This window comes from Macrotis lagotis, chromosome X, assembly GCF_037893015.1.
Source record: "Macrotis lagotis isolate mMagLag1 chromosome X, bilby.v1.9.chrom.fasta, whole genome shotgun sequence".
In the NCBI taxonomy this organism is placed as follows: domain Eukaryota; kingdom Metazoa; phylum Chordata; class Mammalia; order Peramelemorphia; family Peramelidae; genus Macrotis; species Macrotis lagotis.
The window spans coordinates 99833068-99859319 of NC_133666.1; the positions used below are offsets into that span (position 1 = coordinate 99833068).

Here is a 26252-nt window from a genome sequence, read left to right on the forward strand (position 1 = left end):
TATTTGAAATTTGGAACAAAATCCATTACTGATAAGGTGACACCTTATACAGTTAAATACATGTTGAAATTGCCTTATAGATATCTTTTACTATTAGCATACTGTTCACATTTATAAAAAAACTTTTTTCAAAATTTTCAGATATGAAGCACTTGTTTTTAATTGAGAAAAGAGTAATAGTTAACATATAAAGTATAAAGTATTTTGCCCAATAGGCATTTAACAATCATATGAAGAAAATAAGAGATGAGGCAACTTCCTTAAGTCACCCAATTAACAAATTTCAAAATAATATATATAATATATCTGTCTATATATATATATATATATGCATATATATATTCTCCATTTGTCTTAATATCAAATGCCAAATAAATTAAATTTAAAAAATATATCAAATCCATACTTATAACAATCTAATTCTGAACATATTCCCTTTCACAAATGTGTGGTAGTAACAACAAAGTTTCAGAAACTGCTTTTCTGACTCAAAGAAACCGGGGTATTTGCTTTCTTTCATGGTAGGATATCATTACCTCTTCCCAGATAACAACACAATCAGAGAATAATCAAGGGCCTTTTCTGCAGAGCACATAAAAGGCCTTTACAACCTGATTTAAACATGTTTTCTTTGTCTTTAATTTTATCATGAGAAATAATTCCAGATAACATCTTTAGACTAAAAAAAGAATACATTTCAGAAGTAGCAGGTTTGTATATATCTATTCATATATGTATATATAGAATTATAGAAATATATATTTTGAATGAAACATACTTGTCAATTGTACCCTATACTTGAACAAAGATTTTTTCTTTATTGAGTAGAAATGCTGAAGCATAAAGCACTCTTGACAGATTGATGATTAGATAAAAATTCTTTTTATCTTTCAAAATTTTCTTTGTAACTCAGTTAACAATTTTATTAATTCCAAAAATCATACTCAAAATAACCTTAAATGGCTTTCCTTTAAAAACTTGTAAGTTTAAAAGTTCTTAAATTTCTTAACTCATGTATTATTCTTATTTTCATCTTTGCCCTTTTTAATCTCCCAATATTCTTGTTTATGAGAGAATTTGAAATCACCAATAATCATAACTGTTAAAAATCTAAAAATTTTATGATTTAGTTAAATATATTCTCAGATTACTTTACAGAATATTAAAGTAGAGGGACCATTGTATTCTTAGCTTCTAGTACAATAAATTTTGACTCATGTTAAATGCTAAATTAGGAGACTATTTCTCTTAAAATGTGATCAAAGCTGAATTCAATTGCCCCTGAATCTATGTTTCAAATGGTATTTCACAAATCCCAATTTTTATTCAAATGCTATTTAACAAATGTTCTAAATCCTAAACATTTCATATTATGGGATTTATCATTCCCAGTAAATTCACAGCCAGAGATTGCAAAATTAACAATTTAATATTAAATTTTAAAGTTACCTGAATCACATTTAAGGTCACATTTCCATTTAGTACAAATCAGTTACACAATTCCAGAAGAAATTCACAGCTTATCTATTGATTAATAGCTGTCTATATCCTTTTCTCATTGATTTTCAAAAATCAATTTTCAAAACTTCTAAAATGAATGTTTTCCTTATACAAATACAAATCTGCTTATATACCCTTGTTTACATGCATTAACCTTCTGTATATTTTATACACCTCACATATGGTTCAAAAACCCAACCTTCTCTATGCCTTTTTATTTTTCCTTGTAACTTATTATTATTTTCCTTATGTCCTATTTTTTCTACGGCAAATTCATTACTCAGACTGTAACTGCATTTCCCCTTAATATACTGTTTAACATATTTCGGACTGTATTCACTTCATTGAATACTTTCTTTTTTCTGATTTTACTGCATATTGTCCTTGATAAGATTCAATGACTTATTTAAAACCTTATTTGTATAGCTTTATAAACCATATTGCAATACATGATATTACTCATCACAGCAAAATTCTTTCTTATTTTGTTACAACTCAAATATGCCTTAAAGATGGAAGTATTATAAAAAATTTTTATGTGTTTTAACCCTTTACAAAATCTGATAACAGCTTACAAATGCAAAAGTTACACAGATAACAACAAAATGTATTCAATTTATTTTTTTAATTTTATGGTAAATGGTAAAACATGTCTTTAAAATTCAACCATAGAAAATGAATAGCAGCCATATAATTTAGAGTAAGATACATCTGGAGTGATTAATGCTTGATATTAGTTTGCATGATTTTAAAATAACAAACTCAATTGTTTACCATTTCCTGTTTTTCTTTGTTTTTTGGTGAGACAGAGAATCCTTGAAATCCTTTAAACTACTGGCATAATTCCCAGAATGGGAGAATCTTAAATGATGCAGTTGAGCTGTGTTTTGAAGGAAAAAAAATCATGAGGAAAAAATGGTAGAGGAAAAATCCCCAGCACCTTAATTCAAGCAAGAAATAGGAGGGTGAACCTTTCCCCTTGTAGAGTGGAAATTTTCCAGGAAAAATTTTATCTGTTGGCATTGAGCCATTTTATTGGGGGATGGGGGAGGTGAGGCTGACTCTCCTATCTTCTTACTGTTGAACAGTGGAAAGAATACAATGAGAATAAAGTAGGGATCAAAAGAAGGCCACAATACAGAGAAACATGTCACAGACATGCACACACATACAAAGACATTTCATCAGTGCTGAAAAAATCTGGGCTTAGATTTTGGATTTTACCATTCATATGTCTACATGCATCTAAAAAGTGATGAAGCTAGTCAAAAAAAAATTCAAAAGTTGAATTAATGGAGCTTGGGATCTCAAATCCAATAAGTATTCATGCCAAGAAAACCAGCTCCCTCAGGTGGATGTATTTCAGGTGTGGGTATTTATCCCCATGTTGAGTGATTTCTCTAAACTTCTCATAATATGCTCAGGGATCTGCTGGGAGGAAAATTGACTTTGGGGATCATCTTTGCACAGACTCAGTCACAGTCTACAAACTTACTATCTAGAGTCCAAAGTAGAGCACATGTAAATAAAAGTAATTATATTTCTCTGAGCTAAAATTGTAAAGTTTTAGACAACACAAAGTATGGTGGTCATGGGATCTTAAATTGGGGTCAGCTTTTGGAACTCTGTTTCTGCTTAACAAATGCCCATGTCACCAGTCAGTGAAAAAAAATGGGGATTTCTGGTGGGAAGAGCAAATTATGAGAGATTTAATGTTGTTGAACTGCTTGTATTATTGTAAGGGAAGAAGATACCAATAACTCATAGGAATCTTCCCATTTATTAGGGCAGTTAGAAGGAGCATATATAGAAATGTTGCAGGAGGGCATTGAATTTGAAGGTACAATATATTAAAAAGATGGGAGTGGATGGGGACAAATAATGTAATGGGAGAAAGGGAAAGGAGACATAGAATGGGGTAAGTTATTTCACATAAAAGAGCCAAGCAAAAGCTTTTTCAATGGAGTGGGGAAAAATAGGGAAGTAAGAGGGAGTGAGTTAGCCTTACTTTCATTGAAAGTGACTCAGGGAGGGAATAGCACACACTTAATTGTTTATAGAAATCTTGTTTATACCAGAGGAAAATAGAAGAGGAAAGGGATGAGAGAAAGGGGGCAGGAGGAGGGGATGGGAGGAGTAGGTGATAGAAGAGAGAGAAGATCCTGGGAGAGGGTAGTCAGATACAACACACTTTTGAGGAGGGACAGGGTGAAAGTAGAACACAATAAATGAATGTGGGGAGAATAAGAAGGAGGGAAACACAATAAGCAATAACAATGGTGGGGAAAATATTGAAGTAATTTCTCTAATGGGATTTATGATAAGGTGCCTGAATAGAGCATACTTTTTCCCCCACTTTATTTTTCTTCAGGTTTCTCTTTCTTTAGTATATAGTACAATACAAATTGGGGGGGGAGGCTATGTTTACTTTTTCAATATGACTATTTTTTTTTTGGTTACACCTTATTTTTTTGCAAGGCAATGTGGGTTAAGTGACTTGGCCAAGGTCTCACAACTAAGATTATGTATCTGAAGCTGGATTTGCACTCAGGTTCTCATGACTCCAGGACTGGTGCTCTATCCATTTTATCACCTAGCTGCACCTGGGTACACATTTTTAACATATACCAAGTACCTTGCTTTCTCAATGGGGGAAATAGGGTGAGATGAAGGGAGAGAATTTGGAACTCAAGGTTTTTGGAAGTCAATGTTGTTGGAACTTGATTTTGCATATAGCTGGGGGGAAAATGTAAAAATAAAATTTAAAAACAGCAGACAATAATCCTACAAGAAGAAGTGGAAGGGGAAGGGTAGAGAGAACTTTCAAGCATTTCCGATGAAAAGACTAGAATTAGAAACTTTGAAGAGTCCAGTGAAATCTAGAAAGGTAAATTTATTTGAACATATGGGATCAAGCTGAATGATGATTTAGTGCTAACATTCTAATAAGGGAGGAGGGAAAAAGCTTTGTCTTTTCAGAATCTTACTTTCTTTGAAGCACAATGAAAGTGTTCAATAATAAAAGCAGAGAAGCTAAAAATTTTTTTTAAAAAAGGTAAGTTCGTGGAGTCAAGCAAAGAATAGGTTAAGATTGTTGGCTATTGGAGAAAAGGGATTGTTTGTGAAGAAAGACTTTGGACCTCAGTCAGGTAGCACAAAGACAGGAATTTTCCAGGATGGAATTTGAAAGGAAGGGAGAGCAAGCAAGTGGCCAGTGGCCATTAGAGATAATGGTGAAAAGTTATGCTGTCTAAGAAGACAGCCTTACTGATATCATTTTATAAAAACATGGTTATGTTAGCAATTCCCTGGGACCTGTTTGCACACAAAGCTAGATGCTACAATATCACATTGAAAGCTTTCATTTCAAAGTCAAATTTAAGCATGCCAATTAACCTTATCAGATGCATCAGTTATAGGTTTCTCGTGTATGTATTCATGAACAGTTGGAGGAGGAGTATCTTTGAATCTTAGACCTCTGAACACCTTATCAGCTTAAAGCCAAAGATTCTATGGCTGATCTCACACAGGTCCTGCCAGCTACAAATGCCTGTTCCACCAAGAGTAATTAAAAATCCTAGTTATTCAAAGTCTCTGAATTCCTTTTCAATTCTATACCTAAGAGCAAGAACCTGTTGATGATGTCAAACAAGTTTCTATAGGGCACCATGCCTCAATTTCCCATGTAACATATTAAAGGATATCTTGGTCAGGTCCTGAAACATATGTATACAAATTAGTGATTACAATCACATTGGTCATTTCAGGTCCTTAAGACTCATTATTCAATACAATCAGGGGAGAGCAGCATTTTCATAAACTCTAGGGCCTCTGAATCTTTGGTCATCTTAATCCCTAAGAGCCTGCCTTGACTATGGTTCCTTCAGTGTTCTAGGCCTCAGGTTTGTTAGAAAGCTCTCTGTGAGGGACTGTTGTGTGTGGGAACACTAAATTATCTTCACCTGGTGTCCTTGAGCACCACAGTCTTATTTTACTAAGTGCCATGGGAGTGGGAGTGGATTAAGAAACTGGGAAGGATATTTTGAATTTGATTGCTTTGAAATATTTTTTGTTGGCAAAAGAAAAAACTGCGATTTTTGTCTGTAAATTGGGGATAAAATATATTTCAAGGAATTTAGTAATGTTGGTTTTTACCATTGATATTTGTTTATTTTGTAACTTTTGTTTACAATTTATGTGGCATTCATTACGTAACAATTTTGTTTCATAAACTGACAAGAAGTTAGGGATTGCTGTGTGAGCAGGCACTGTAAATTATCTTCACCTGGTGTCCTTGAGCACCAGTTTTATTTTACCAAGTTCCATGGAAGTGGGAGTGGATTAAGGGACTAGGAAGGATATTCAAACACTGGTATTTGGTTGAATAAATATAGTATTTGGGGATCTTAGAGAACTTATCATCCTTGTCTTCCTTGTCTCCTGCCCCCCAACACTCTCCTGGGAAAAGATTGAGTTGAGTCCAGAAAGGGACTCAACATAAGAGTCTGGAAAGGGGAACTCTTTAGTTCTCTTAGAATTGTAGGACTCTGAAGACCTTATCAGATCCCACATAGGTCCTGTCAACTACATCTGCCTCACTTTCCCCTATAGTAATAAGTAGGACTAATTATTCAAAGCCTCTGAAGCCCTTTTGAGCACTGTACCTAAAGGCCTCTGGGTTACATCACAGAGGTCTTTGCAATTAAATAGCCCCTACAATCACAGTGGGGATTGGGATATTGTTTTGAAATCTTAAGTCCTCTTTTTTTAAAGGTTTTTGCAAGGCAAATGGGGTTAAGTGGCTTGCCCAAGGCCACACAGTTAGGTAATTATTAAGTATCTGAGGCCATATTTGAACCCAGGTATTCCTGACTCCAGGGGCAGTGCTCTATCCACTGCACCACCTAACAACCACAAGTAAATCTTAAGTCCTCTTAAACCTGAATCAGGTCTGAAGTAAAGACCCTATGGGATATCTCACACAGAATGTGTCAACTACCTAGACCTCAGTTTCTTCTATAGTAATTATGTCTAATCATTCAAAGCCTTTGAATTTCTTTTCAACTTTCTACCTAAGAGATCGTGCATGATCTCAGGTCTATTTCCTAGGACTTGGTTACCCTGTAATTGCAGTAGTGTGTATTTTTTTAAAATCATATGTTATCTGAAATCATTACCATTTCTAAGGCAAGGACACTATGGTTGATCTCACACAGTACCTGTAAGTTACCTAAGTCTCAGTTTCCCTAAAAGTAATTAGAAAGTCTAGTTATTCAAAGTCTCTAAAGTCCTTTTCAGTTCTATACCTAAGAACCTGTGAGCTCACTCAGATCTCTTCAGTTACTTAGGCCTCAGGTAGAACTATAGCACTTTTGGAATTGCAAGAACTCTAAAAATCTTATCAGCTCTCAACCAAGGACCCTGTGGCTATTCTTACACAGGACCTGTTAACTACTTTATTCTGTTTCCCCTAGAGCAATAAGAAGGTCTAGTCATTCAAAGCCTCTGAAATGTTTGAACTCTATATCCAAGAATCTGGAGAAGATCTCACATAGATCTCTGTAGCTCCCCAGGCCTCATTTATCCTTGCTGGAGTGCTTTCTGTAATCTTAAATTATTTGATAGTTTTACCAGTTCTAAGTCAAGGACCTGTGGATGATCTCATAGATACTTGAAGCTTCCCCAGTCTTAGTGTCCCCTCTATTAATTAGCAGGGCTAGTCACTCAAAGTCTCTGAAGTCCTTTTGATCTGTCTAAAAGCCTGTGAATGATCTCATTCAGATCTCTTCAGTTCTCTAGGTTTCAGTTTACCCTGTAATCATTCATAGTGGTCTTATCAGCTCTAAGGCAAGAACACTGTGGGTGATCAAACACAGATTCTGTCAGTCACCTAGACTTTAGTTTCCCAAGGAGTAATAAGGTATAGTCAGTCATCCAAAGTTTTTGAAGTCCTTTTGATTTCTTTAAGAGCATGTGAGTGATTTCACTCAAATCTCTTCAGTTCATTAAACCTCAGTTTCTTCTGAAGTGACAGTGAGAAGAATTCTTGACTTTAAAACATCTGAAGGACATGTCAGTTCTAGGCCCTCAATCCTGTGCTTGATCTCACCCTGTTTTGTTCCTTTCTCTAGGCCTCAGATTCCTCTGAAGTCACAGTGTTGGGGAGCTTGGCCCTCTGAAATCTTTGTCAGCTAAGAAATTGTTATTGATGTCACATAGTTTCTTCAGGACATTAAGGCTTAATTTCACATGTAGTCATAGTAAGGGATATCTTGACCTCTGAAGATCTCTTCACCTATAAACCTAAATATCTTTTCTACATTTTTAAACAGGTCTATTTAGGTCCCTAAAACCCATTTTCATGCTTAATAATCAGAAGATCTTAGAATCAGAAATCACCTTTATCCATAATAACCTGTGGGTTATTGGACTTCAGTCTCTTTCTAACCTTAACCCTAACCTTATCTCCTTGATGCCAAAGAACTAGTGGTTGAATCCCATGAAATCCTTTAGGATCTTAGAAATCTTTTAAAATTCTGTAAAATCAAGGGGGAGAAGCAGTTTCATGTACTCTTAAGGTCTCCAAATATTCATCTTTATAGCTAAGAATCTGCCCCCATGTCACAATGGTTCCTTCAGGGTTCTAGGTCTCAGGATTGCATTAATGAATAGTTGGAGGAGGGTATCTGTTGGAATTAAAGACAATATCATTTTTAGAGCTAAGGGTGATCCCACATAGATCCAGTCAGCTACTTTAGTCTCAACTGTAAGTGATTTGACACAGGACCTGTCACCTACCTAGGCTTCAGTATCCCCTAGAGTAACAAGAAAGTCTAGTCATTCAAAGCCACTGAAATTCTTTTTAGCTACATACCTAAAAGACTATAGAAGAACTAACACGGATCTCTCCAGTTCCCTAGGCCCTATTTATCCCTGCAAACACAATGGGAACTGGAATACTTTTTGGAATCATAAGTACTCTGTTGGGTCTGATCAGGTCTAAAACAAGGTCTCTGTGAGTGATCTCATACAGGTGCTGTCAGTTTCCTCAATTTTCCCCAAAGTAATTATTTAGCAAGCCTAATCAATCTGAGTTTCTGAAGTTCTTTTGAGCTCTATACCTAAAAGTCTAAATGATCTCACTCAGATCTCTTCAGTTCCCTAGGCCTCAGATTCCCCTAAAGTAGTAAGATCCAGTAATTCAAGGTCTCTGAAATCCTATTCAGTATTATACATAAAAAGATTGTGGGTAATTTCACTCAGATCTCACCACTTCCATAGGCCTTAGTTACCTTTACAATGACTGAAATGCTTATCAACTATAAGCCAAGGACCCTGTGGATGATCTGACCCCAGGTCCTGTCAGCTTGCTTATCCTCAGTATCTCAAATAAAATCTAGTCATTGAAAGCCTTTGATATCCTTTTCACTCTAATATTTAAAGAGTCTGTGAGAGATCTCAGATCTCTTAAACTTGCATCGGCCTCAATTACCCATATAATCACAGTTGGGGATTGGTTTTATACCTAAGAGCATGAGAGTGATCTCAGATCTATTCAGTTCACGGTCCTCAGTTTCCTATGAAGTCAAAGTGAGGAGTCTTGGTTTTTAAAACCTCTGAAGGCCCTGTTAGCTATTGCTGTTTAAGTAACTCAGGTTTCCTCAGGACACTATGCCTCAATTTCCCAGCTAGTCATGGTAAGTGGTATCATGGCCTCTAAAATCTGAAGGCATTATCAATTACATACTAAAAAATGTATTTGAAATTTCACACAGGTAGGTGTTTCATGTTTAATAATCAGAAGAACTGGGAGTCAGAAAACTCTGAAAGACCTTGAGAACTAGTGGTTGCAGTCACAAATAGTCCCTTCAAGTCTTTAGGATTTCACTATTCAATATAATAAAAAAGGGAAGAGCAGTTACATGGATGCTAAGGACTCTGAATCTTTGCTGATTTTTAAATCTAAGAACCCGTTCTGATGTTGCAATGATTTCTTCAAGGTTCTAGGTCTCAGACTTCCATTAGGTCTTAGAATCTCAGGTCTCTGAAGACTTATCAGTTTCAGGGGTGTGGGTGAAATCATACAGGTCTTGTCAGTTCCTGCTGCCTCAGTGGTGGGTGATCCCACACAGGACCTCTCAGAGCATCAGTGTTTCCCCTAGAGTAATAAGAAGATCTAGTCAATCAAAGCCTCTTAATGTCTTTTCAGTTCTATACATAAGAACCTGAGGTTGATCTAACATAGATCTCTTCAGTTTCCTAGGCCTCAGATATCAAAAAAATTACATTGGGGTATTGGATTTTATTTGGAATGTTAAATCATACAAAGGCTCCCTCAGATCTAAGTCAAGTGGACCAAAGAGGACCATAAGATAGAGATGTCTGAGTTTCCCATATAGCAATTAGAAGACCTAGTCATAAAAAGCCTACAAAATTCTCCTGAGCTCTATATCTAAAAGGTTGTCTGTAATATGACTCAGATTTCTTCAGTTCCCTAGGCCTCAGTTATCCCAATAATCACAGTGGGTAGGCGTGGTATAGTGGGGGGGGGGTAACGAAGTTTTTTGTTTGTTTCTTTTCAATTTTAGTTCCCTAAAGGCCATATCAGTTCTAAGGAAAGAACACTGTAGATGATCTGAATATATATATATATATGTATGTATATCCTATATATCAGCTATATAGGCCTCAGTCTCCCTAACAAGATCTAATCATTCAAAGTCTCTGAAGTTCTTTTGAGCACTATACCTATGAGCCTATGGGTTATTTCAGATCTTTTAACTTTCTTTGGCCTTTGTTTCCACTAGAGAAGTAAGAAGAGCCACCCAATTAAAATACCTGAAATCCTTTTCAGTTCCATACCTAAGATGGTTGATTTTGCTGAGATTTCTTAAGTTCCTTAGGACTGATTCCCAGAGAGTAAAAAGAAGTTCTACTCATTCAAGGTCTCTGAAATCCTTTTCAGCACTATACCTCACAGTAGGCAGCTGACTTCATTGAGATTACTTCCATTCCCCAGGTCTTAGTTTAGCAGAGGATAATAAGTAGATCTAGTCTTTCAAAGGCTCTGAACTTTTTCTCTAAATAACCTAAAAGTATGTGAGTGATCTCAGTCAAATGTCTTCATTTCCCTAGACTTCAGACTATCAGAGAGCAATAAGATGATCTAATCATTTTAAGCCTCTGAAATCCTTGTCAGCTCTATACCAAAGAGCTAGAGTTTGATTCCACTGAATTTCCTGGAAAAAAGATGAACATTTAATTAAATAGAAGAATTCCAAAAATTCCTGAAGAAAAGACCAGAGTTAAATAGAAAATTTGGACATCAAACAATAGGTTCAAGAGTCACATGAAAAGGTTTAAAAAAAGGGGGGGGGGGTAAAGAAAAATAAAACTGCTATCCAATAAATTGAAACTGACTGCATCCCAGCATGGGAAAAAAGATTCTCATAACTTGAGAATTGTAACTCTAATAGAGAGAATATACCTAACCAGAAGTGATGGACACTCACGACTTATCCATGAGACTGCTATCCAATGGGATGAAACTGGCTATAACCCTACTTGGGAGAAAGACTCTAATAACTCTCAAGAATTGTAACTCTATTAGATAGAATGTACTTAGCTAGAAGTGATGGATACTCAGAATTTTCTATGAGTCAGACAGAGTGATTTAAAAACACCTCCTCTGAAGCAGAGAGATACATATAGAGTAAAGGTAAAAGGTTGGAGCAAAATATATTTTGCTTCAGCTAAAGAAAAAAAAGCAGGGGTAGCAATCCTTATCTCAGACAAAGCAGCAGCAAAAATAGCCTTAAAAGAGATAAGGAAGGAAACTTTATCCTCCTAAAAGGTACCATAGACAATAAAGTCATTTCAATATTGAATATACATGCACACAGTAGGACAGCACCCAAATTCTTAGAGGAGAAGCTGAAAGAATTACAGGAAGACATAGACAGCAAAATTCTACTAGTGGGAGACCTCAACCTCCCACTATCAGATGTAGATAAATCGAATCATAAAACAAACAAGACAGAAATTAGGGAGGTAAATAGATTGTTAGAAAAATTAGATATGGTAGATTTATGGAGAAAACTGAATGGGGATAGAAAGGAATATACCTTTTTCTCTGCAGTACATGGAACTTATACAAAAATTGACCATGTACTAGGACATAAAAACCATGAAAGGTAGAAATAGTGAATACATCTTTCTCAGATCACAATGCAATAAAAGTCATATGCAATACTGGGCCAAGGAGATATAGACCCAGAACAAATTGGAAACTGAGTAACCTCATTTTAAAAAATGAGTGGACCAAAAAACAAATTATAGAAAGAATTAACCATTTTATCCTAGATAATGATAATAATGAAACAACATACCAAAACCTATGGGATTCATTCAAAGTGACACTCAGGGGATATATTATAGCTCTAAATGCTTATATGAATAAATTGGAGAAAGAGGAAATCAATGAACTAAACATGCAATTAAAAAAAATTAGAGAAAGAACAAACCAAAAATCCCCAATTAAGTACCAAATTAGAAATTCTAAAAATTAAAGGAGAAATTAATAAAATGGAAAGCAAAAAAACTATTGAATTAATAAATAAAACCAAAAGTTGGTATTATGAAAAAACCAATAAAATTGATAAACCTCTGGTCAATTTGATTTAAAAAAAAGAAAGAAGAAAACCAAATTGCTAGTATCATAAATGAAAAAGGTGAACTCAGCACCAATGAGGAGGAAATTAAAGTCATAATTCAAAATTATTTTGCCCAACTCTATGCCAATAAATTTGATAATCTAAGTGAAATGGATGAATATTTACAAAAACAGAAGTTTCCCAGGTTAAATGAAGAAGAGATTAAATACCTAAACAACCCTATCTCAGAAAAAGAAATTCAACAAGCCATTACTGAACTTCCTAAAAAAAAACTCCAGGGCCTGATGGATTCACAAGTGAATTCTATCAAACATTTAAGGAACAATTGGTTCCAACCCTATAAAAACGCTTTGGAAAAATAGGGAAAGATGTAACTCTGCCTAACTCTTTCTATGAAACCAATATGGTGCTGTTACCTAAACCAGGAAGAGTTAAAAGAAAGAAAGAAAATTATAGACCTATCTCCCTGATGAATATAGATGCAAAAATCCTAAATAAAATCTTAGCAAAATGATTACAACAAGTCATCACTAGGATAATACACTATGATCAAGTAGGATTTATTCCAGGAATGCAGGGTTGGTTCAATATTAGGAAAACTGTTAGTATACTCAATTATATCAACAACAACCCTATCAGAAATCATATGATCATATCAACAGATGCTGAAAAAGCTTTCGCCAAAATACAGCATCCATTCCTATTAAAAACACTAGAGAGTGTAGGAAGTGATTTCAGTACTGAATATATATGCATACAATGGGATAGCATCCAAATTCTTAGAGGAGAAGTTGAGAGAAGTAGAGGAAGACATAGACAGCAACCCTCTACTAGTGGGAAACCTCAACAACCCGCCCTCAGATCTAGATAAAGCAAATCATAAAATAAACAAGAAAGAAGTTAAGGAGGTAAATAGATTGTTAGAAAATCTAGATATGATAGACTTGTGGAGGAAATTGAATGGGGCTACAAAAGGAATATACCTTTTTCCCTGCAGTACATGGCACGTATACAAAAATTGACCATGTACTAGGGCATCAAAACCTAATGATCAACTGCAAAAAAGTCAGAAGTAGTGAATACATCTTTCTCAGATCACAATGAAATAAAAGTCCTATGCAATACTGGGCCAGGGAGATATAGATGCAGAACTAATTAGAAACTGAATAACCTAATTTTAAAGAATGAGTGGATCAAATAAATTATAGAAAGAATTAATTATTTTATCCTAGATAATGACAATAATGAAACAACATACCAAAACCTATGGGATTCACTCAAAGTGGCATATCAGGGGTTATATTATATCTTTAAATGCTTACATGAATAAATTAGAGAAAGGGGAAATTAGTTAACTAAATATGCAACTAAAAAACTTAGAGAAAGAAACAAATTAAAAATCCCCAATTAAATACCAAATTATAAATTCTAAAAATTAATGGAGAAATCAACAAAATCGAAAGCAAAAAAATATTGAATTAATAAATAAAACCAAAAGTTGGTTTTATGAAAAAAACAATAAAATTGAGAAACCTCTGGTCAATTTGAATAAAAAGAAGAGAGAAGAAAATCAAATTGTTAGCATAATAAATGAAAAAGGTGAACTCACCATCAAAGAGGAGGAATTATTTTACCCAAATATATGCAAATAAATTTGACAATCTAAGTGAAATGGATGAATATTTACCAAAACATAAGTTGCCCAGGTTAAATGAAGAGGAGATTAAAGTCAAGAATTGCCAGGAGCTTAATGAAAAAAAGTGCGAAGGATGGTGGCTTAGCCTTACCCGATCTAAAATTATATTATAAAGCATCAGTCATCAAAACTGCTTGGTATTGGCTAAGAAATAGAGTGATGGACCAGTGGAATAGACTAGTTAAAAAAGCAGGAGATGATTATAGTAATCTGCTGTCCGATAAACCCAAAGAGTCCAGTTATTGGGATAAATCTCTCTTTGATAAAAACTGCTAGGAAAATTTAAAGTTAGTATGGAATAAACTTAGATTAGACCCACACCTCACACCCTATACTAAGATAAGATCCAAATGGATACATTATTTAGACATAAAAAACAATACTATAAGCAAATTAGAAGATCAAGGACTAGTTTACCTGTCAGATCTATGGAAAGGGGAGCAGTTTATGACTAAGGAAGAGTTGGAGAACATCACTAAAAACAAACTAGATGATTTTGATTACAATAAATTAAAAAGCCTTTGCACAGACAAAACCATTGTAACCAAGATCAAAAGAAATGTAGTAAACTGGGAAACAACTGTTAGAGCTAATGTTTCTGAAAAAGGACTCATTTCTAAAATATACAGAGAACTGAGTCATATTTTTTAAAGAAAAAAAGCCATTCCCCAATTGACAAATGGTCAAAGGATATGCAAAGACAATTTACAGATGAAGAGATCAAAGCAATCCATAGTCATATGAAAAATTGCTCTACATCATTACTTATTAGAGAAATGCAAATTAAAGCTTCTCTGACGTACCACCTCACACCTCTCAGACTAGCCAGTATGACCAAAAGGGATAATGATCACTGTTGGAAAGGTTGTGGGAAATCTGGGACACTATTACATTGTTGGTAGAGCTGTGAACTCATCCAACCTTTCTGAAGAGAAATTTGGAACTACACCAAAAGTGCAGCAAAAATGTGCATACCCTTTGACCCAGCAATACCGTTACTGGGTCTATACCCTGAAGAGTTTATGAAAAAGTGTAAAAACATCACTTGTACAAAAATATTCATGGCAGCCCCATTTGTGGTTGCAAAGAATTGGAAATTACGTAAATGTCCATCAATTGGGAAATGGCTTAGCAAACTGTGGTATATGTATGTCATGGAACACTCTTGTTCTTTTAGAAGCCAGGATGGATGGGAATTCAGGGAAAACCTGGAGGAATTTTCATGAACTGATGCTGAGTGAGATGAGCAGAACCAGAAAAACACTGTATACCCTAACAGCAACATGGGGGCAATGATCAACCTTGATGTACTTACTCATTCCATCAGTGCAACAATCAAGGACAATTTGGGGCTCTCTGCATTGAAGAATACCATCTGTATCCACAGAAACAACTGTGGAGTTTGAACAAAGACCAAGGACTATTACCTTAAATTTAGGGAACAAAAACCCGGATATTTTATTGTCTGATCTTGCTGTCTCTTATACTTTATGTTTCTTCTTTAAGGATATGATTTCTCTCTCATCACACTCAATTTGGATGTATACCATGTATACCATAGACCAATGTAAAGACTGACAAATTGCCTTCTGTAGGGGGTGGGGGGAGCAAAGTAAGAGTAGGGGAAAAATTATAAAACTCAAAATAAATAAAAATCTTTAATATAAGAAAATAAATAAAACCCTTGAAATATTTTTCAGCTCTTTACCTAACAGCTTATGTCTGATCTCACTGAGATATCTTCAGCTCCCTTGGGCCTCAGTTTCCCAGTTATCTTGGCCTTGGTTTCCCTGTCAATTACCTTGGACTCAGTTTCTCCTAGAGTATTAAGAAGATCTAGTCCTTAAAAGATTCTAAAATCCTATCCAGATCTATACCTTAGGTGCTGTGAATGATCTCATTCAGATCACCTCAGTTCCTTGGGTCACTGCTTTCCGGTAGATAATAAGGTCTAGTCATTTACAGGTTCTGAAGTTCATTATCTCTATAGCAAAGAACCTGTGGCTGATCTCACTGAAGATTTCTTTAGTTCTCTAGGCCTAAAATAGCTCCTATAATCCCAGAATGGGGGTAGGATCTTTTTTTGATTTTTTTCTTTTAATCTTCAAGTGTTTTGAAAAACCCTTTATCAGAATTAATGAAAGGACACTGCTGATGTCTCACACATGCACTGTCAGCTACCATGGACTCAGTTTCCCCTAGAGCATTATGAAGGTCTAATCCCTTAAAAGACTCTGAAATCCTTTTCAGATCTATACCTAAGAGGCTATGGATGATCTTACTAAATCACTTCAGTTCCTTAGGCCTCAGGCAGAAAGTAGCTTCAGAAGTCTTTATCATGTCAATATCTGACAACCTGAGATGGATATCACTGAGTTTTTTTCTGTTCCCTAGGCTCAGTTAACCACATTATCACAGTGGGGGAATGAGTTTTTAAACTATGTCCTTTGAAATGATTATCAGCACTAAGGCATGAAATCTGTGGGTGATCTTATATATGTCCTACCACCTAGCTAGGCCTCAATCTCCCAGAGAGTAACAAGAACACTTTGTCATTCTAAACCTCTGAAAACGTTGTCAGCTCTATGCCTAAGAACCTGAGCTTGATCTCACTGAGTTTTCTTCAGGTTTTATAGCCTCATTTATCCCCAGGATCACAGTGGAGCATGTTTTCTTTTTTTTTATTTAGTATCCTCTGAAATGCTTACCAATTCCAAGGCAAGGACCCCCTAGGTGACTTCATAGAAATCCTACCTGTTAACTAGGCCTCAGTCTCCTATAGAGGAATAACAAGATCTAGTCATTCTATGTCTCTTGTCAACTCTATACCTAAGTGTCTGAGGTTGATCTCATTGTGTTTTCTTCAATTCTCAACCTCAGTTTATCCCTATTATCACAGTGGGGAAAGGAATTTTTTTTCAAATATTAAATCATCTGATCATCTTATCAGGTCTCTACCAAGTTCCCTCAGGCTGATCTCATACATGACCATTAAGGCATTAAGGTAGTAGCTTGCCCTCAATTTCCTCTATAGACATTTGAAGAGTAAGTCATTCAACTCTGCTGAATTTCTTTTGAGCTCTATTTCTAAGAGCCTATGTTTTATCTTATTTAGATCTCTTCAGCTCCCTAGAGAGTAAGAAGATCTAGTCATTCAAATGCTCTGAAAGCTTGTCAGCTCTTTACTTAAGAGTATGTGGTTGATCCCTCTCAGTTCTCTTCACTTTCCTACACTTCAGTTATCCCTACTTTCACAGTGAGGGATAGGGTTTTTTCAAATATTAAGTCTTCTGAAAGTCTTAGCAGGTCACTTTCAATTTCTCAATAAATGATCCCCAAAAGGACCAGTAAGGTCCCTTGGTCTTAGTTTCCCTGTAATCATTAGAAAGGTAAGTCATTCAATGTTTCTTAAATTCTTTGAAATCAATTCCCATTCTACACCTAAGTTCCCATGTGTTATCTTATTATGTGTTATCTTTTCAGTTCCTTAGGCTTCAGTTTCCCAAAGAGTAATAAAAAGTGAATAAGAAGTAATAAGAAATATAGTAATTTAGAGACTGAAATTCTTGACAGCTCTATGCTTAAGAGCCTGAGATTGATCTCACTGAATTTTTTTTCTGTTCCCTAGCCTCACTTATTCCCATAATCACAGTGAGGATTGTGTTTTTCACTATTAGTTGAATATACTTTGACATGTTTATCAGCTTTAAGGCAAGGACTCTATGGGTGAACTCACACAGGTCCTGCCTGCTACCTGGGCCTCAGCCTCCCAGAGAGTAATTAGAAGATCTAGTCATTCAGATCCATTAGAGCTCTATTTATACCTTCGAACATATGGGTGATCTTATTCAGATTCCTTCAGTTCCTTAGGTCTCAGTTTCTCAGAGAGCAATAAGAAGATCAGTCTTTCAAAGGCTTTGAAATCCTTTTCTGCTCTATACCTAAAAGCAGTTCAGTGATCTCAGATAGCTTCCAAACCCCAGGCCTCAGCTTCCCAAAGAATAAGATCAATTCTAAGTGTCTGAAATCCTAGTCATCTAAGAGCTGACCTAAGAGCCTGAGGTTGATTTCACTGATTTTTCTTCAGTTTACTAGCCTAATTTATCCCCAGGATCACAGTAGGGCATGAATTTTTTTTTAATTTTAATTTAATGTCCTCTGAAATGCTTACCAGCTCCAAGGCAAGGACCCTATGAGTGATCTCAGACAAATCCTGCCAGTTACCTAGGCCTCAATCTCCCATAGAGTAGTAAAAAGATATAGTCATTTTAAGTCTCTGAAAACCTTGTCATCTCCATAAGAGACTGAAGTTGATCTCATTTTTTCTTCAGTTTCCAAGCCACAGTTATCCCATTATCACAATGGGGGAAGGATTTTTTTTCAAACATGAATTTCTTATCATGTCTTTGTCCAATTCCCTCTCACTGATCTTACACATGACCAAGGTAATTTGGCCTCAGTTTTCCCTATAGTCATTAGAAGGGCAAGTTATTCAAAGTCTCTGAAGTTCTATTGACCTCTAAATGTAATAGCCTTGCCTTGGCCTCAGCTACCCAGAGAGTACTAAGAAGATCTGGTCATTTATAGGCTCTGAAATCTTTGTCAGCATGTGGCTGATCTCGCTGAGTTTTCTTCAGCTCCCTAGGCCTCAGTTTCTCAGAGAGTTCTAAGAATTTGAAGTCTTTTAAAGGTTCTGAAATCCTTTTCTGTCTATACCTAAGACTATGTAAATGATCTCACTTAGATTTCTTCAGTTCCTTAGGTGAGTTTGCCAGAGAATAAGAAGGTCTAATCCTTTATATACTTTGAAATTCATGTCAGTTCTATACCTAAGAGCCTGAGGTCGATAGCAATGGGTTTTCTTCCATTCCTTATGGTCAGTTATCCCCATAAATCACACTTGGAGATAGTTTTTTTTAATTTAATTTAAACCCTTCTGAAGTTTTTATCCTCTCTAAGGCAAGAGCCCTGATGGTGATCTCACACAGGTCTAGTAAGCTATCTTGACCTCAGCATCCTCTATAATAAGAAGAGCATTGAAAGTCTCTGAGATACTTTTCCTCTATACCTATGAACCTATGGCTGATATCAGTCATACTCTACTGAGATCTAGAGTAACTTAGGTCTCAGTTATTCTATAATCACAGTGGGGAATGGGTTTCTTTTTTGTAGTTGTAATTACTTGGAAGGTTTACTAGCTCTAAGCTAAGGATCCTGTTTGTGATCTGATACAGAAGCCATCAACTTATTCAAAGCCTCTTAAATCCTTTTTAGTTCAATACCTTAAGAGCACATGGGTGATCTTATTCAGATTCCTTCAGTTTCTTAGGTCTCAATTTAATCATTTAATGGCTCTGGAATCCTTTTGCTCTCTATACTAAGAGCTTGTAGGTAAAATCATTAACATCTTTGAGGCCTGGGGAACCGAAATTGCCCTATAATCACAATGGATAGGTTTTTTTTTTAATTAAACATCCTCTGAACTTACCAGCTTTAAGGCAAAATAATAATGTTTATCCTTCATTTTCCAAGAAGGCTATAACATCAGGGAGGTGACACCATGACAAGCTTGTGAATTGGACTTGAGAGGGTGTTGTGCTAAGTCACCAGTCTCACTTTCTGCTTCAGAACCATCTGGATCCAGTAGCTAGATATGCTTCAGGACAACTGGAGATGGCCCTGAATTCCCAGGCAATCATGGTTAAGTGACTTGCCCAAGGTCACACAGCTAATTAGTGTCAAGTCTGAGGCTAGATTTGAATTTCTGTCCTCCTGACTAACTCCAAGGCCAGTGCTCTATACTTTGTCTCACCTAGTGAATGACTGATGAAATACTTTGTCCAATCGTGTCTCTTCCTCAGTGACTATTTTCCATGATGACTTTAAGCAAGAAGATTGAATTGTCAGTTATCTTTAAAGCTGATGTGGTGTTGTGACATATAATTAGATTAAATTATATTGGTTTTAATCTTTTGAATCTTGACCCTGTGGGTGACTTCATACAAGTTCTGTCAACTACCTAGGATTCAATTTTCAGAGAGTAACAAGAAATTCTTGTCATTCAAAGTCTCTGAAATCCTTTCCAGCTCTAAATCTAAGAGCCTGTAAATGATTTTAGTCAGAACTCTTCAGTGCCCTAGGCCTCAGTTACTTCTATAATCACAGTCAGGAGTAGGTTTTTGTTTTTTTGGCCATCTCCAGTCTTCAAAGGCATTTATCAGCTCTAATCCAATGACCCTATCAGTGATCTCACAAAAGTCATGTCAACTACCTAGGGTTCAGTTTCCCCTAGAATAATAAGAAGGTCTATTCATTTAAGACCTCTGAAATTCTTTTAAACTTTATATGAGAGTCTGTGATTTCCTCAATTCCCTAGGCCTTAGTCTCCCCTATAGTAATAAGTCTAGTCATTAACATCCTTTTTAATTTTATACCTAAGATCCTGTGGATGCTCTCAGTTATGTGAGAAGTCACTGTGTGTTTGATTTCCACAGTATATAAGAAGATGTTGGGATTCCACAGGTATCTGTCAGAACAATATATTACAAAGGCAGGGGTCTCTAGGCTATTGATTAGGCTAAAAGACACAAGTCTACATGTAGGAATGTGGAAGACAAAAGGAAAGATGAAGGAATTGACCCCAACCACAACTGGAAGAGTTCTTCAAGACTGACCTGAAGATACCTGAGCCAAGATTGAGCCAAAAGCAGCTCAAACTGGTCCAAGTTGACCTAGATTCTCTGATCTTTCACAATTAAGCATGCTTAAATAGATTTGTGCATATTAACTTACATAGCACCCCCTGTGACAATTGAGGCTCAACAGCATAATATATATTGTATGTCCAAGGAGGGGGTACATATTAAGGGATGATATGGAGTGGGCATATGGATTAGATTGTATCCCTGACCTATTATGACTCAGAAGGAAGGAGAAAGGCATTCCAAACTATATATTGTCACAATTCAGGATTCTCCTTACTAGGGGGAGTTCCCATTTCCTACAGGTAAAGTTAAAAGAATCCTTCTGTCACTCCAGGCTAATTTTCATTATTAGGAGCCAGGTGACCACACTTTGGAAAAAATAAAGTTATGGGCCTCATTTCTAACAATGTGGGAGCTCAGACTGGAATTCAAAGTATCTCTGGGGTATCCCCAGAAAGATAGGGGGACAACTGCTCCTGCTTGAGTTCAAGCAGTCCTGTTTTCTTCCCTGGGGTCCCCTTAAATTCCAAGATCTCACTGTTGATCAAGTGGAGTGAATGAACAATTAAAACGAGTCAGTCCTATGAGACAAGAAAATTGATGGTTGTAGGACTACTTTAATTGTCTTAGAACTCCTCATTCTAGGTAGTCCAGTCCATAGTAGGGGCCATCAGAGGTGAAAAATCCTAGATGACAGGTAAAGATCAGAAGGACGAGTACCCAGGGAGGCAGGGTATCAACCCTCATGGTCTAAGGAAAAGGAATTCTGAGCACCCTGAACTGAACTGTGTTTATTTATTAAAGTATGTACCAGGGCAAGGAGTATTGAGGAACATTCCTTGTAAACATATCTTGGGATCCATGCCTGGGGACTTGGCCCATCCCTGGGTGTTTACCTAAAGACATCTAGAGAATATAAGGTTTGTACGTAAGATCTGAGGGATCTCAGGATCACTGAGTTTAGTCCCAAAAAGCCTTGAATCTGTGCCACTTTTTGTATTAAGCTAATCCTTTGGAAAGCATTTTTTGGAAGTATCCCCCTTTGGAAAAGATGTGCCATAGGAACTTTCCCATCCAAGTCCCTGAAGCCTGTGACTTAGGGACTTCCCCAATCCAACATTCAGGAATTAGTGCCTCCTTGAACTGGTGATGTTATCTTTCCTTTTCTCTATTTTGGTGTTTTCCCTCTTATGTGTATATGTGTGTGTTTGTATGTACTCATGTATCTCTTGGGTCAAGTATGTTATAAGTTAAAAATATCATTTAAACACTTAAAAAGTGAGCATTCATTGTGGGTATGGATCCAAGCAGATCAAACATGAAATCTGCACAATTCATTACCTTTCTGTTACAATTTGCATGACAAATAGGATCTGTACCACAATTCCATAATTAAAGAAGTTAGGGGAACTGAAAAAGTCAGGGGAAGTGAAAAGAAAAGAAAAACAGATCCCTAAGTGGGAAGATGTCCCCTAGTCATCAATCAAAGAATGGGTTAAATATAATGACCCTTGTGAAGACTGGGGGAACTGGTTAAGGCAAGGTAAGCCTCTAACTGTCAAGAAGAAGTCCCTATTGAAAAAGGGAAAGAAATAAGTTCAGGAGGGGATTACTTTTACTGATTGTCTATCAGAAAATGTGTTAAAACTGGGATAAAGTGTTAGAAGATAAAGTAATTTTGGAAAAAGAATCCATAGACAGATAACTTTCAATGTTGCAGTGTCAGAATGTTATCTTGGGGGATCAAGTTAGGAAGTATCAGGGAGTGGATAAAAAAGCCTCAATACAAGTACAGAAAATGTTAGTGGAAGATGAATAGTTCAAATCCAGCCTCAGACATTTAATAATTATCTGTGTGACCTTGGGCAAGTCACTTAACCCCATTACCTTGCTAAAAAAAAGAAAGAAAAGAGATACTCATTAGACAAGTAATATTGCTAATTAAGATTGGACAATTAACCCATAGGGAATTCATGGAAGTGGTAGTACCCATCCATTGATATATTAAGGGGAATGACCTTGCAGTTATCTGATTGATGCTATCATCTTGCACTCTGTGTTTTGACTGTTAAGGCCACATTAATAGGAAAAGTAAAAATGCCTCTAGTAACATTTACCGGTCCCCTATTGAACTATAACAGTATAGAATAGCTAAAGGATAAGAAGAGATTTCTGTTACCATTAAAGGATATGTGGAGACAGGAGTATTAACTCCTACCACCACCAAGTGGAACAACCCTGTTAGGCTTATAGGAAAATCTGATGGGACTTGGAGGATGACTGTAGATTTCATGCAGTTAACTAAGGTAACTCCTTTATTTGGTACAGTTCCTGACACCATTGTTCTGATTGATAATATACAATGTATTTGGACACTGGTATGCAGTAAAATACTTAGCTAATATTTTCTTTACAATTCCAATTGAACAGCTCCTAATGGAACCAATTTGCTTTCATGTGGGAGAGAAGATAATATATATTCATCTGACTGCCTCAGGTTTATATATACATAGTCCTACAATTTGCCCTTGGGTAATGGTTGAACATAAATGCTATTGGATTACACAAATAATTCATTATATAGATGATATTTTAATATAAGGGATGGATCAGAACATTCTATAAGAGTAGGCATAAAGGCTAATAGAGCACATGAAAGATAAAGCATGGGAAAAACCCAAACAAGATATAAGACCCTGTTCAAGCAACAAAAATTTTAGGAATACATTGGGAAAAAGAAGATAAATATTCCTCATAGCTAAGCAGAAATTCTTGGATTTCCTACTCCTCACTATTAGACCGAGGCACAAAAATGTGTTGTTTGGGTTGTTTGGGTATTGGGGAACTCATATCCCTCATCTAGGACAAATATTAATCCCATTATTTTGGGTCGCTCAGAAAAAAATGTGAGTTTAGTTGGACAAGAGGAAGAAAAGGCTTTTGAAGAAGCTATGACAACCATACAAATTGTCTTTGATGTATGGTCCATGGAAGAGGGCCATGTGGAATTCCAAGTATTCACCCAGAAAGGTTATGCAAACTGGAGCTTATGGCAAAAACAAGGGAAAAATATAAGTTTCTGGGTTTCTGGGCATGGAAATTGCTGGGGGTTAGAAGAGGGATTATTTTCCCTTTGAACAGCAAATCTTAGCTGTCTATGGGGCACTGGATTGAAACAGAACAATTGATCATAGGGCATGAAGTGATCTTGTGGTCGAAAATTCCCATTATGTAATGGATAATGAGTACACCTGCTTATCATAAAATTGGACATGTTCAAGCAAAAAGTTATTAAATGGAAGTGGTATATTCAAAACCAAGCTAAAATCAGTTAAGAATTTCCACACTACATGAAAAGATTCAGAAATGAAAGTGACCCAAAATAAGATGTAAATTCATTAATAAAATAAGGGGAAGGATATAACTCCTTATGTAAGGAATATAAGAAACACGTCATTTACTGATGAGTCAGCTAAATTTGCAAGTCAAGTGAGGCATTGGAAAGCAGTAGCATATAATCAATCACTTCAGTTACAGTGGAGAATATTGGACATAGAGGAAGCAGTAAATTAGAATTAATAGTGGTTCATGAAGCCTTTAAAACCAAACAAGGCTTGGTTACTGATTCATGGCTAGTAGTTAATGGTTTGATCATGTGGTTGCCTATATGGAAGGGAAATAATTGGAAAATTCACAGGAAATATGTATGGGGGAAAGAATTGTGGGTGGATATATGGGAAAGATCTCAAGTTACTAACAGCTCAGTTTTCTATGTAGATGTTTACACCATGGCAGATACACCAGACCATGAGTATAATGCCCATGTGAGCCAACTAGCAAAAACAGCTATGAAAATTGCTTCTTCTATAACAATTGGAAAATGAAGATTATACACTAGATTAATGGGTGCACAAACAAGTGGGAAACCTTAAAGTCTAAGCCTTATACAGGTGGACTATAGATTGGAGAATTTCTCTTCCAATATCTGTCTTGAAACAAATATAAAATCTATTTGTCAGATGGAAAAAAAAGATTGATTCCCTGCATATTAAAGGTAAATTGGTCCAAATTTCTCAGATCTGGCAAATATATTATGTAGCTCCACTCCCCTTTGATTGAGAATATACATTGAAGTGCACCTCTGAACATATACCTCAAGGCTTGTCTTCTGCTATCATGGGTGAGCTGGGTGCAGAAAGCAGAGACACTGCTGGGAGGACAGGACAGGATGAGAGCCTGAGAGCAGGCCAAGCCTGGGAGCAGCTGCAGAGGCACTGATTGTGGGGACTGTGGTCCAGGAACCATCTGAGGGGTGGAGGCATTGGCTGGACTGGAAGGCAAGTTCCAGAGCAGGAGAGTTGCAGACATTGAACCGTGGGCTCCTCTTGTATGGAGGAACTCAGAGTCCATGCCTTCATTTCAACTGAAGTTTCTTTCTAGAACAAACACAATTACAGCCCAACTCCTCCTTCACACACACACCCTGGGCTCAGGTGTGAGCAGCATAGTTCCCTCTGCTGTGAATAGGGAGAGTAAGTACCTGGTCCCACAGCATAGACCACCATTGTACAAAGATAAAAGTAATCAGCAGCTTCAACCACCCCCTCCAGGACAAAGGAGAAGGCCTCCAATCAAGCTTACATTCACTCCAGAGACAGCAACTAGCACTCTCTACTGGCCAGTCCACGTGGAGTTATTAAACTCAGTGAGTAAAGCTTCTAGGGATCTCAACACCAAGCCTCTGAGAACCAGCTCCTCATGCAACATGAGATTTTTGGAAAATGAAGAAAGGCCAGTAGGAAGGGGAGTCCACAGAAAAATTCCTGGAAGGAAAAGAAACTAACTAAAAGAGACCTATATCCTCTGAGGAGAATATGATTTGTTTTCCAGCACAGAAAGACTTCCTTGAAGAAATCAGGGAAGACTTTAAAAATCATTTGGAAAATTTGGGAGAGAAAATTAACACTTTGCAACAAGAAAACAAATCCTTGGAAAATATAATTGGACAACGGCAAAAAGAAAATAATTCTCTCAAAACCTCAATTGATCAAATGAAAAACACTTACAAAAATAGAATTGACCAATTGGAAAAGGAGTTGAAAGGGGTAAATGAAGAAATTTCTTCTCTTAAAAAAAGAATGGAGTCTGTGGAAACTAATGACTTCATGAGACAGTAAGAATTTGCTAAACAATACTAAAAAATAAAAAAAAAAATAGAACAAAATGTAAAATTCCTCATCAGCAAAACCACTGATCTTGAGAGTAGATCAAGGAGAGATAACCTAAGAATTACTGGTCTTCCTGAAAACATTGAGAAGGAAAAAAAAAAGCCTGGACTTAGTATTACAGAATTTAGTAATTGAAAACTGCCCTGTTATCATGGAACCAGAAGGCAAAATACTTATTGAAAGAATGCATCAATTCCCTCTGGAAATGGATCCCAAAATGAAAATACCAAGGAATATTGTGGCTAAATTCCAGAACTAATAGATAAAAGACAAATTCCTGTAAGGAAAGAGAAAGGAACAATTTACATACCAAGGAGCCACCAGTAGGGATTACATATGACCTGGCTCCATCATTAAGGGATCAAAAGGCCTGGAATGCAATATTCCAAAAAGCAAGGAAGCTTGGAATGGAGCCAAGAATTCATTATCTGGCAAAACTGAGCCTTCTCTT

The 26252-nt window shown here is 36.3% G+C and overlaps 1 long non-coding RNA gene across 1 annotated transcript in view; it reads right to left on the reverse strand.

Annotated features, from left to right (window-relative positions):
* Positions 1-9337: 9337 nt before the first annotated feature.
* LOC141496893 (uncharacterized) overlaps positions 9338-26252 on the reverse strand; it is an 82889-nt gene continuing 65974 nt past the window's right edge. The window contains exon 4 of the long non-coding RNA XR_012471189.1: positions 9338-9658. This is a non-coding gene — a long non-coding RNA (uncharacterized LOC141496893). The remainder of the gene's footprint in view (positions 9659-26252) is intronic.